We start from the raw sequence: 11,239 nt of genomic DNA, 5'->3' as shown, positions 1-11,239 counted from the left end.
GGAAGGAAGGGATGACTCAGAGTGGCTTGGTTTTTGGCTATTTGGCAACTTTATGGGTTTGTTTTGGACATCTGGATATGCTGAGTAAGGATTCCAGATTCCCTGAATGGGGTTTAATTATTGAGGAGATTACTGGGGTTTGCTTATTGGCTGCAGAAGAAAGCTAAACATATGCTGAAGAAGGTGTGTTTGTGTTGTAGTGCTCCAGGTTGCACCTGGCATAAGTCTGGGGGAGGCAGGCAGAGAGTGCTGAACTTGCCCAGTCAGCTCTGGAGTTTGTCACAAAGATGGATGCCAGAAAATTTCAGTTTTGTCTCTGGCTACACACCAGTGCCCTGTCCTTGTCCATTCACTCCGGTCCTGTACACCTCACTGGGCATACCTGATAGTCTAGGGTGCCCTGGTAGGCTAACAATGCTTCTGGGGCGGAAGGGCCATTCTCTGTTCAAAATTTTAAAAAGGTCATCAATTAATCTCTCCCCTTTAACTGATCAGAACATCCTGGTCCTTTGAGTAAAAGAAGAAGAAAAACATGGCTGTCCTTATAATCACAAAAAGGGGATTCGTTTTAGGTAAATAAAAGGAAAGCATTATTTAACCCCCATAAGCAATGTTCTGCAAAGTCCCATTATGAAGTAGCAGTAGAACATTTTCCAGCTGTTGTTGAATGCCTCTCTCATACAGATAAGTGCATTATCCCCCGAAGCAGGTAAAGATTGTAGCTGTATTAGGTCATTTGATAAAACTAAAAGCAGTGTAATAAGACCAGCTTTGGCCCAAAAATGCCCCATGTGGCTACTACAGTTTTGCTCCATTGTGAATACTCAGTTTATTCCTGCTTTGGCTTTCTGTTCTTTAATCAGTTACCGTTCCATGAACGGAGGCATTCCTTATCCCAGGACTGCAGCAGACAAGTAGATATGTGTATATCTAAAGAAAGTATAGCTCTCCATCTTGACAAAGTTACCCTGACAATAACCTTTCGGAGACAATAGCATGATATCCTGTTTAAACAAAATGGACCGAATGATTGTTTGGCTGTTGGAAAGCTGGCCTTGCTTTGTGTGTGGAAATAGGCAGTAGAGATGTTTTGGGGGGGTTTTAAGCTGAAAAGATTTCCGATTTTGAGATTTTCTGCAGACATTTATAAATCAAAATGTTACCTCAAAATTCAAAGTTGAACAGTGATACGAAGGCAAAAGCCTACATTCACTTAATACAGTTTCATTTCTGAAATCACAGACTCTGTCAAATACTTTTACCATTGTGTGTTATATAAGTGATCAATTACAGGAAATAATGAAGAGAAATATAAAATATTGGTATCATCTATAAAACATTGCTTTATCTCTCCAACCTACATGAAATATAGATATCTTTAATACAGAATATTCTACAGTCACTGTTCGGCAAATGCTCTAGAGTTTGTAGAGGTTTGCACAGGAATTTTGCCAAGCAGAGGACAGCAAGTGGGAATTCTCTGGCCACCCACTGTCCAGGTGTTCAGTGAGGCAGACCAGGACAGTGGAATAAGCAAGTTGTGAAGGGAAGCAACTCTCTTTGTGCTCTAAGGTCTTCATCCCTGCTGAAACTAAGCCAAAGGTGTTCAACAAAACAAAATGGATGCTGGCCATCATTTTCTTCTCTCCCTCTATAGCCTCCCCTATGCTGAATTTTCATAGAATCATAGAGTTGGAAGATACCACCAGGGTCATCTAGTCCAACCCCCTGCACAATGCAGGAAATTCACAACTACCTCCCCCCACACGTCCCCAGTGACCCCTACTCCATTACCAGAAGATGGCCAAGATGAGATGGCCCTCTCATCATCTGCTTAAGGTCATAGAATCAGCAGATGGCCATCTAACAGATGGCCATATAACCTCTTCTTAAAAACCTCCAGGGAAGGAGATTTATTGAAAGTCTTTGTGGCAGAGACCTTTCCTTTTAAAGTGCTGTATAATTACTTTACAAATACAGCATTTATTATGTGTGTAAAGTGCTATCAAGTTGCAGCCGACTAATGGCAACCCAGCAGAGTTTTCAAGGCAAAAGATAAACAGAGGTGGTTGGCCATTGCCTTCCTCCGCATAATGACCCTGGTATTCCTTGGTGGTCTCCCATCCAAGTACTAACCAGGGTTGACCTTGCTTGGCTTCTGAGATCTGATGATATTAGGCTAGCCTGGGCGATCCAGGTCAGGGCAGTATTTATTGTGGTGGTGGAAAGCGCCTTCAAATCACAGCTGACTTATGGCAACCCTGTAGGGTTTTCAAGGCAAGAGATATGGAGGTGGTTTGCCATTGCCAGCCTTCGCATGGGCTGAGAGAGTTCTGGGAGAACTGTGACTGGTCAAAGATCACCCAGCAGCCTTCATGTGGACGAGTGGGGAGTTGAATCCAGTTCTCCAGATTAGAGTCTGCCGGCACCGCTCTTATCCAGTAAACCATTCTGGCTCTCAGCATTTATTATACATCGCATAAAATCATTGTCATCACCTGTATTTTACTACTAAGCCAGGACTCAGCTCTGGTAACAGAGAACAGGTTCTGGGTCTCAGACTACGTCCTGTTTTTACTCATGAGTAAATTAATGCACATAAATGAAAATTTTCCATAACTGGGGTTGACTTGAAGGTTAATTACCGTATTAGGGAATTTTTATATTACTGAAAATACATAATTATGCATCTAATTATTTTTATGATCAACAACATAATAACTTCTGCTATGATGATCTGAGATGGGTAAAAGTCAGATGAGAAAAAAGGTTATCACTTCCACCTGACAGTGTAAGGGCAGGTCCGAAAAAGAAATTGTTTAACCAAGACAGCTGGTGGAGAAAATACTAATTGACTGGCTTGGTTTAATTTAGGTCATACTGCCCTCTAGGGGATCAGTCATATATCTCTAGTTGTGGTTTATTTTATTAAAATTTCTTAATTCATTGTTTCTATTAGGGGCTTCCCTCCTTTTTAATTAAGGATTTTCTTTATATTCCAACAGATAGTCATATTAAAAAATTTAGATAACTGCAACTCACATAAATAATTTCATGTATTATTTACTAATTTCTTCTAAGCACTTTGAAATGAGTACAGAATGGATGGCCACATCCACAGTTCACAGTGGAATACAGATGTCCTGATTTCCAGTTCATCAACTGACTCTGTGGATAGGTTTAAATAAGCTGTTTCTTCTTAGCCTTGCTTTCCCCATCTGCAAAATGGGATTAACAGTTGCCTGCTATGGTAGTTGTGTGCCTCAGGCCACTGAACAATGCACCCACAGAACTCCCAATTCTGGAGTTCTGCCATAAAATGTGTCTTTGACATCATGATGATGATGGTGGTGATGATGATGATGATGATGATGACGATGAGTGATTTAGGATCTGTGTCAGTACTCACCCTTGCCTTAAGAACACGGGCTAAGTCAGGAAGAGCTAAGGTGGAGACAAGAGTGGAGAAGACCGGAAAGTTATATATATGAAAGCATGTATAAGTCGTAAGAAGTAAGTGGGTCTGTTGCATGGTGTCTGTTAATGAATATTCTTGTTCTGAATTTTTTGAAGACCTGAAGCATTTCTGATTAGACTGTGATCAGTCAAGTTCTAACTCCACATCCCTCGTAGTGGGGTCTCCTCCTGCCAAGTTCATCATAAATGCATTGATGGGAAAGGGGAATAGGAATATTCAGGCAAGACAAGTAATCGCATAAGAACATAAGAAAAGCCATGCTGGATCAGACCAAGGCTCATCAAGTCTAGCAGTCTGTTCACACAGTGGCCAACCAAGTGCCTCTAGGAAGCCCATGAACAAGATGACTGCAGCAGCATCCTGCCTGTGTTCCACAGCACCTAATATAATAGGCATGCTCCTCTGATCCTGGAGAGAATGGGTATGCATCATGACTAGTATCCATTTTTACTAGCAGCCATGAATAGCCCTCTCCTCCATGAACATGTCCATTCCCCTCTTAAAGTCTTCCAAATTGGCAGCCATTATCACATCCTGGGGCAGAGAGTTCCACAATTTAACTATGCGTTGAACTATCTGTCTTTAGTACATTTATAAATCAAGCCGATACTCTCCCTAGAAGCTAAAATGGCCAAACAGAAGCTATCGTACTTTGGTCACATCATGGGAACTCAAGACTCACTGGAAAAGACAATAATGCTAGGAAAAGTTGAAGGCACCAGGAAAAGAGGAAGACCCCACATGAGATGGATTATAAAGGAAGCCACAGCCCTCAGTTTGCAAGGGCTGAGCAAGGTTGTTAATAATAGGACATTTTGGAGATCATTCATTCATAGGGTCACCATAAGTCGGAAGCCACTTGACAGCACTTAACACACATTGTACCATTCCTCTAAGGAATGCAAAGCACTGTACATCCTTCATAACCTTTTTATAACAACATTCTTGAGAGGTAGGTTAGGCTGAGAGAATGTACCTGGCCCAGGATCACTCGGTAAGGTTTGTCACCAAGTGGGAATTTGAAAGTGAATTTCCAAAGTTCAACCTTGATGCTCCAACCACTACACCACACTGACTCACATACTCTATTAGCCTACAGCCAATGGTTGGGCAAGTACAGGCTGGAGAGCAGCAAGAGGAGAACAGTGTTCAAGCCATGTTTGACATTTATTATAGATGTTTGACATTTATTATAGTTATTTATTATAGTTATTTTATTTGACAAATATAATAAGTACTGACCAGTTTCTATAAGGATCGGTCATTCTGTTATCTTTTCTTTACTCATACAGAATTACTTATTTCAGACATTACAGCATAATGCTACAATTTATTTACTCATGGACTACACAGTCTTTTTCCTAATTCCATAGAAAACTCCTGCTGATCATATCAGCTACCATTTTTTTCTATTCTATACTGATACTACTTTTATTATTTCTTTTGTTGTATTAACAGCTGTTTTCTGATAATTTTATGTTGGTTGATTGTATTTGTTGTAGAATACTTTTCTGTACAAAAATGTTTATTTATTTATAGTCTGCCTTTTTTAGTGAGACTCATGGCAGATTTCATAATGTATGTCAGTACAATCAATAGGACTGAGGAAACATCTAATAAACAATGTAATAGGATTAGGATAACAGAAATCTGAAATGAGGCAAAAGTATCAAACATGACATGCTAAACAATGCAAAAAATGGTATTACATAAGCAGAAACAGAATGCAGCGAGAGCAAAATAAAAACATATAGCAAGATATAACACATATTAGCAGTATAGTCCGCAGTCCGATTCCCTGTATTGAAACATCTTCCTGAATCATTGTTAAAATGCAGTCCTGTTCCTTTATAAAAATGCCATCCTGAACAGTTCTGTTATACGTAGTTTGTAAAAAGCCAAAAATGTGCAAGCCTTCCTAAGTTTGACCTCCTTAAGCAGGCTGTTCCGTAGGGCGTTGGCCAGAACAGAGAATGCACATGGACAGGCAGTTGTTGATTTTGTCCATTTGCAGGATGGCACTCCATAGAAGACCCTTTTCAGAGGAGCAAAGTTGTTGTGGTAGGGCATAGGACAGTGATGGCGAACCTTTTAGAGACCGAGTGCCCAAACTGCAACCCAAAACCCACTTATTTATCGCCAAGTGCCAATGCGGCAATTTAACCTGAATACTGAGGTTTTAGTTTAGAACAGGGGTGGGGAACCTTTTTTCTGCCAAGGGCCATTTGCATATTTATAACATCGTTCGGGGGCCATACCGGGCGTAGATCTCCTGGTGTGTGTGTGTGTGGGGGGAAGCTAGGGTTGACAGGTCCTCTTTACCACTGGCGGGAGGTTTTGGGGGTGAAGCCTGAGGAGGGCGGGGTTTGGGGAGGAAGACTGCACAGCCATAGAACCCAATGGCCAAAGTGGCCATTTTCTCCAGGGGAACTGATCTCTATTGGCTGGAGATCAGTTGTAATAGCAGGAGATCTCCAGCCACCACCTGGAGGTTGGCAACCTTAGGGGAGGGTATGCAGAGAAGGCTTGGAGGGTGTCTCAGCTCCCCCAGGTCTTCCCCCTCCTCCCAGGTGGGAAGGCAGCCAGCGGTGGGCCCAGGCAACCAAGGTGCCAGGGGGGCGCAGCTTGCAGCCTGCGGTCGATCTGCAAGGAAGGAAAGAAGGAAGGAAGGAAAGAATGAAGGACAGAAAGAAGGCAGAAAGGAAGCATGGAAAGGAGAGAGAGGGGGGAGGGGGGGAGGGGGAGGGAAAGGGAGGGGGAGAGAGGGAAAGAGAGGGAAAGAGAGAGAGAGAGGAAGGGGAAAGAGAGAGAGAGAAGGGGAAAGAGAGAGAGAGAAGGGGGAAAGAGAGAGAGAGAGAGGGAAAGAGAGAGAGAGAGAGAAGGGGAAAGAGAGAGAGAGAGAGAGAAGGGGAAAGAGAGAGAGAGAGAGAGAGAGAGAGAGAGAGAGAGAGAGAGAGAGAGAGAGAGAGAGAGAAGGGGAAAGAGAAAGAGAAGGGGAAAGAGAAAGAGAAGGGGAAGGGGAAAGAGAAGGGGAAGGGGAAAGAGAAGGGGAAGGGGAAAGAGAAAGAGAAGGGGAAAGAGAAAGAGAAGGGGAAAGAGAAAGAGAAGGGGAAAGAGAAGGGGAAAGAAAGAGAAGGGGAAAGAAAGAGAAGGGAAGGGGAAAGAGAAAGAGAAGGGGAAAGAGAAAGAGAAGGGGAAAGAGAAAGAGAAGGGGAAAGAGGAGAGAAAGAATAGGAGAGTGACTGAAAAAGGAAGAAAAGAGAGAAAAGCCTTCACACACAGCCGGCTCCCTGCGACCGGGCTTCAGCTTTCCCACCTCTCCCCCACCCCCAAGTCCACAAAAGTCCTCCACCTGATCGGCTCCCACGCGGATGCTCCGGCCCCGGGAGGGAGCGATTGGCTTTTTCCTCTTCTTCCCCCCCCTCCCTCCCTCCCTCCCTCTGCAGCGGCCGAGAGAGGTTTCAACCCCTGTGCCGCGCGGCGTGCAGGGACGCTTCGCCTTCCCGGCTTGGGGGAAGCGTCTTCCTCCCTCCCGCCTCCCGCCTCCTCTTGCCGATGGCGAGAGGGGATTTAAAGGGGCCGCAGCGTTCCTGCACGCTGCGGCTTCAGAGAGGGCCGTGCTGCGCTGCGTTTCTCTGGCAGCTGCAGCGGAGCCCAGGCTGGGCCAGAGGCTCCGGGGGCTGCTTGGGCGCAAATCCCGCCGGCCGCCACCGCAGCACGCCCCCCCCCCCTCACCGCACGGGCCGCTCCCGCTCCCCGGCTCCGCTTCACAGGCCGCTCGGCTGGGCAGAACCGGGGCGGCGGCGGCGGCTCCTCTTGGCCAAGCGGGGGAGGCGCCGCAGGTGGCGGCCTGGCCTTCAGGGGCCTTTTGCAGCGGGCGGGCGGGCCCTGAGGGCGACTGCTGCCGGCTCGCCCGCTGTCCCCGCCCCCAATCCGTAGTCGCTGCGGACCGCCCGTGGCGCGGGGCCAGGCAAAGCCGCGCCTCGGCCCCTCGCCTCCAGCCCGGGAAGGGAAGGGGAAGGAAGGCTGCTTCCCCGGGGGCTGAGTGGAGGCGGCCGGGCGCGTGCCAGCAGAGAGGGCTACGCGTGCCAGAGTCGGCACGCGTGCCATAGGTTCGCCAACACGGGCATAGGAGGAGAGGTGGTCCGGCAGAAATGAGGGTCCAAGGCTGTGAAGGGCATTGTATGAGTTGACCAGTGACTTGAACTGAACCTAGTAACTAATGGGCAGCCAACAGAGTGACTGCAGAATGGGCATGATACACACATCACCTAATTTCTGATAATAATCAAGCGGCAGCATTCTGCACTAATTCGAGTTTCTGAGCTGATTTTCATGGGAGACCTATATAGACTGCATTAACTAGTCTAGTCTTGATATACCATGGCATAGATCCAGGTGGACAGATCAGCCAAGTCAAAGTAGAGGGCCATCTTCCAGGTTAAACTAAGGCTGTTAAAGCATGGTTAGGTTGTTATTTGTTTGTAGGGAAAAAAAATACCTTCACGTTGAACAACGTAAGGAGGAAAAAACAATGCGACGGCTCATTTAACAACTTGGCTCTATTTGCCAATACACATTCCCACCCAAACACCGCAACCCGCTCCACCCTATCGAGCTTCAGAGGCCCTCTCTTCCCCACCGCCTGCCGAGACCTGGGCTCATCACACCCCGATCAGAATCTTGTTTTGATCGGGGGGTGCTTTTTGCAACCCCCTTCCTCCCTGCAACCCTGCAGACCCTCGGGGGTCACAGTCCCTTCATCCCTCCCCTAACCGCATCCTGCGATAGGTCACTTGCTACCCTCCCGCTGACACAAGCATGGCACATGTTACAACAGCCTACTTGGCAGGGTCGGCGGTGTGTTTTTAAAAACCAGCTCCGAATGCCACAAAAATCAGCAGAGCTCCCAGGCTCGCCGGCCCTGACCTCTGTGCCAAAGCTCACCACTCTGGCCGGCTCTCCCCGCGAGCTGTTGGGGGTGGTCCGCCGGTTAGGGCGGTGGTGCTTTAAAAAAAAACAAAAAACCCCACCCTTGTGGGGCAAAAAAACCAGGAGGCCCTGTTCAGTCTCTCTCGGGGCAGCGTGGGTGGTGTGTCCTTGCAAGTGTTTTGTTCATGTGAATTAGCCATCCTGTCTAAGGCTAAAGAAAAAAAGCTGCGGGGGTCTGGTTCCAAACCTTACCCTCTGTGTTTTATTTTCACGGGGACCAGCTAAGCAAGCAAGAGTCTGAGCCCCGAGCCCTCCTCATTCAGCCCCTTTAGACCTCCTTGCGAGATTGGGCTCGTTCAGCCACTTAGAAAAAAATAGAAGGCTCCTCTGATCATCTTGTGCCCCCCTCCCTTGCATGCTTGCCATAGACTGTCTAAAGCCCTGTCCCCTCCCCTCCCCTCCCCCCCCCTTGGAGTTGTCAAGCACTTCCCCGTTTGTAGTGTGCCTGTGAGATGGCAGTTTTGCAGAGAGCTGTTTGGTAAAAGATAAGGAGAGAACCCTTTCTCCCTCAACCCTCCCCCTCCCTCCCTGGGTTGGAGAGCACATGGGCTGCAAGCAGCCTGTCGAATTCTTAAAGCCAGATCAGGTGGTAGGGAATGTAGGCTTTTTCAAATACCCAACACCACCTCTTCGCTGTATAGACAGTTGGAGCCCCTGCCTTTCTTTCTTTTGCTACCCTTCTCTGCTTGAAGTAAGATCTGGTGGAACATTAGCACAAATAAACTGGGGGTGGGGGGGCTCACAGCCCCCTGTCTTTGTCTTACAAATTCTCTCTCTGCAGACCGTGTCACTCTGTCTGTCTGGCTGCTAAAAAAAGCTTCTCAGGAAACTTTCTCTCTTTTCTCTCTCTGTGGGTGTCTCTCTCAGAACGCGTGGCTCTGACTCTCCAAAAGAGAGTGTGTGTGTGGGGGGAGAGAATAGGCTGGGCTCTCCCTACATCCTGTCTGCCTGCCTCTTTCAAGACCCAGGACCTTGGCTGTGTATATGAGGGGGGGGGAGCTATTAATGTGGCTCCAGCCCCATAATCTCTCTCTCCCCCCCCCACCCCCTAGCTAAAAGGAGAAAAAAGTTGCTTAAAATCTCCCCCCCCCCCGTGTGTAAGAAGCTGTAAATGGCTGTCATTTGTCTCTTGCTAATTTAGATGTTTTCTAGTTAGTTGTTATCTCTTCTACATAGCAAGCTTCCTGTAGGAGGGTAACTTAAAACTGTAGCTGTGCTAGCCACGCCTGAAAAAAAAAGTTTGGGGATTCTCAGCCCCCCTCCCTTCTCCCTCTGGGGACTAGTCCTATCAAATTCTTAAAGCCAGATCAGGTGGTAGGGAACGGAGGCGTTTCCTCCGTTTGTATAAACGCTGGGGGGCAAACGCAGTCTTGCTTCCTTTCACTCCATAGAGCGCAGGGAGGGGGGAGACCGGTTTAAAACTACACAGAGACTAAAAGCCAGGCTCTCTCTAGCTGTCTGGGTACTTGCTTAAATTATGAAAAGTGCATGAGCACCCTCACCTCTCTCTTTCCCCCTCTAGGGGAAAGGGTCTTTCTCTGCCTCTGTGCAAAACATGCCTAGAAAAGCTGCAAATGTTTTAACTTCCCTGTGTGCCCCGAAGCCGTTCTAAGGGGAAAATATGCTCTTTCTCTCTCTTTCTGTCTTGGGGGCTGAAAAAATGGCAAGCAGGCTTGGCATAGAAAAAAACAGGACTTTAGGCTGCCTGTTCTGTAAGGGGGCTCTGAAACACGCTATTGTGTAAAGCACACTCTGTGTCCTAAACACAGGGTGCTAAAAAAAACCTCAGGCATGTAAAAAACAACATGTTTGGGTAATCTCCTGGCTGAAGGTGGCATGGGTTAAAATAACCACTCACCACTCAGAGGTGTTCTACAACCCCACCGACTGGGGAAACTTCCCAGCCATCTTCCCCCTCCTGTACAGAGAGCTATGGCCACACACACACACATACACCTGCCTGCCAGCAGCTGAAACACACCCATCCCCCCCGCACACACGTTGCTCTGCCCACACACACACACAAGCCTGCAAAAAATGACAGCTGATTGATATGAGGTACTTATAATCCCTACTGCGTTGTTGTTTCCTTGTCAATTGTTTGTGCCATTTCTGTCTCATGCTTTCTAATCCTGTGTTCCAAAAATTGAACGCATGCGGAGACGGGGACAAACAAATGACAGCCAGAAGAAGGGACACCCTCCCCATTGGGAGAAGCCACTGCCCAGCCCTGGTGGCGGCGACAGTGGCGGCAACTTGCTGGCCCCTGCACCTCTCTCTCCCCCTCCACCCCCGTGCCCTCCTCTGCCTCCCCCCAGCATCAGCCAGGGTTTCAGCCCACTTTCCAATAGCCTGCCAACCGGAGCCCCACTATCATAGAAGGAGCAGCGTTGGTTCCTTCCTGTGCCGATGGCACACACTTCCAGATGCTACCTCCACCCATCAAAGCTGGCCTTTGAGGGGTGGAGGCAGTGGCTGAAAGTGTAAACCATTGGTGCAGAAAGGAGCCGATGCTGCTCCTCCTATGACGGTGGGGCTCTGGGCAGCTGGCTACTGGAAGGTGAGATGAAACCCCAGCTGGTGCTAGGGGGAGGTGGCGGAGGACGCATGGATAGAGGGGGAGAGAGAGAGGCTCGGTTTGGTGGCCAGGGGTGGAAAGGTGCCGCTGCCGCTGCTGCCACCGGGGCTGGGCAGTGACTTCTAATCAGCTGGGAGTCGACCCTGGCACGGAAACGCACCAACAAACAGCCACGGCTGCTGTGAGACTAC

This window comes from Euleptes europaea, chromosome 6, assembly GCF_029931775.1.
Source record: "Euleptes europaea isolate rEulEur1 chromosome 6, rEulEur1.hap1, whole genome shotgun sequence".
Classification (NCBI taxonomy): Eukaryota; Metazoa; Chordata; class Lepidosauria; order Squamata; family Sphaerodactylidae; genus Euleptes; species Euleptes europaea.
This window is presented reverse-complemented; position numbering follows the sequence as displayed.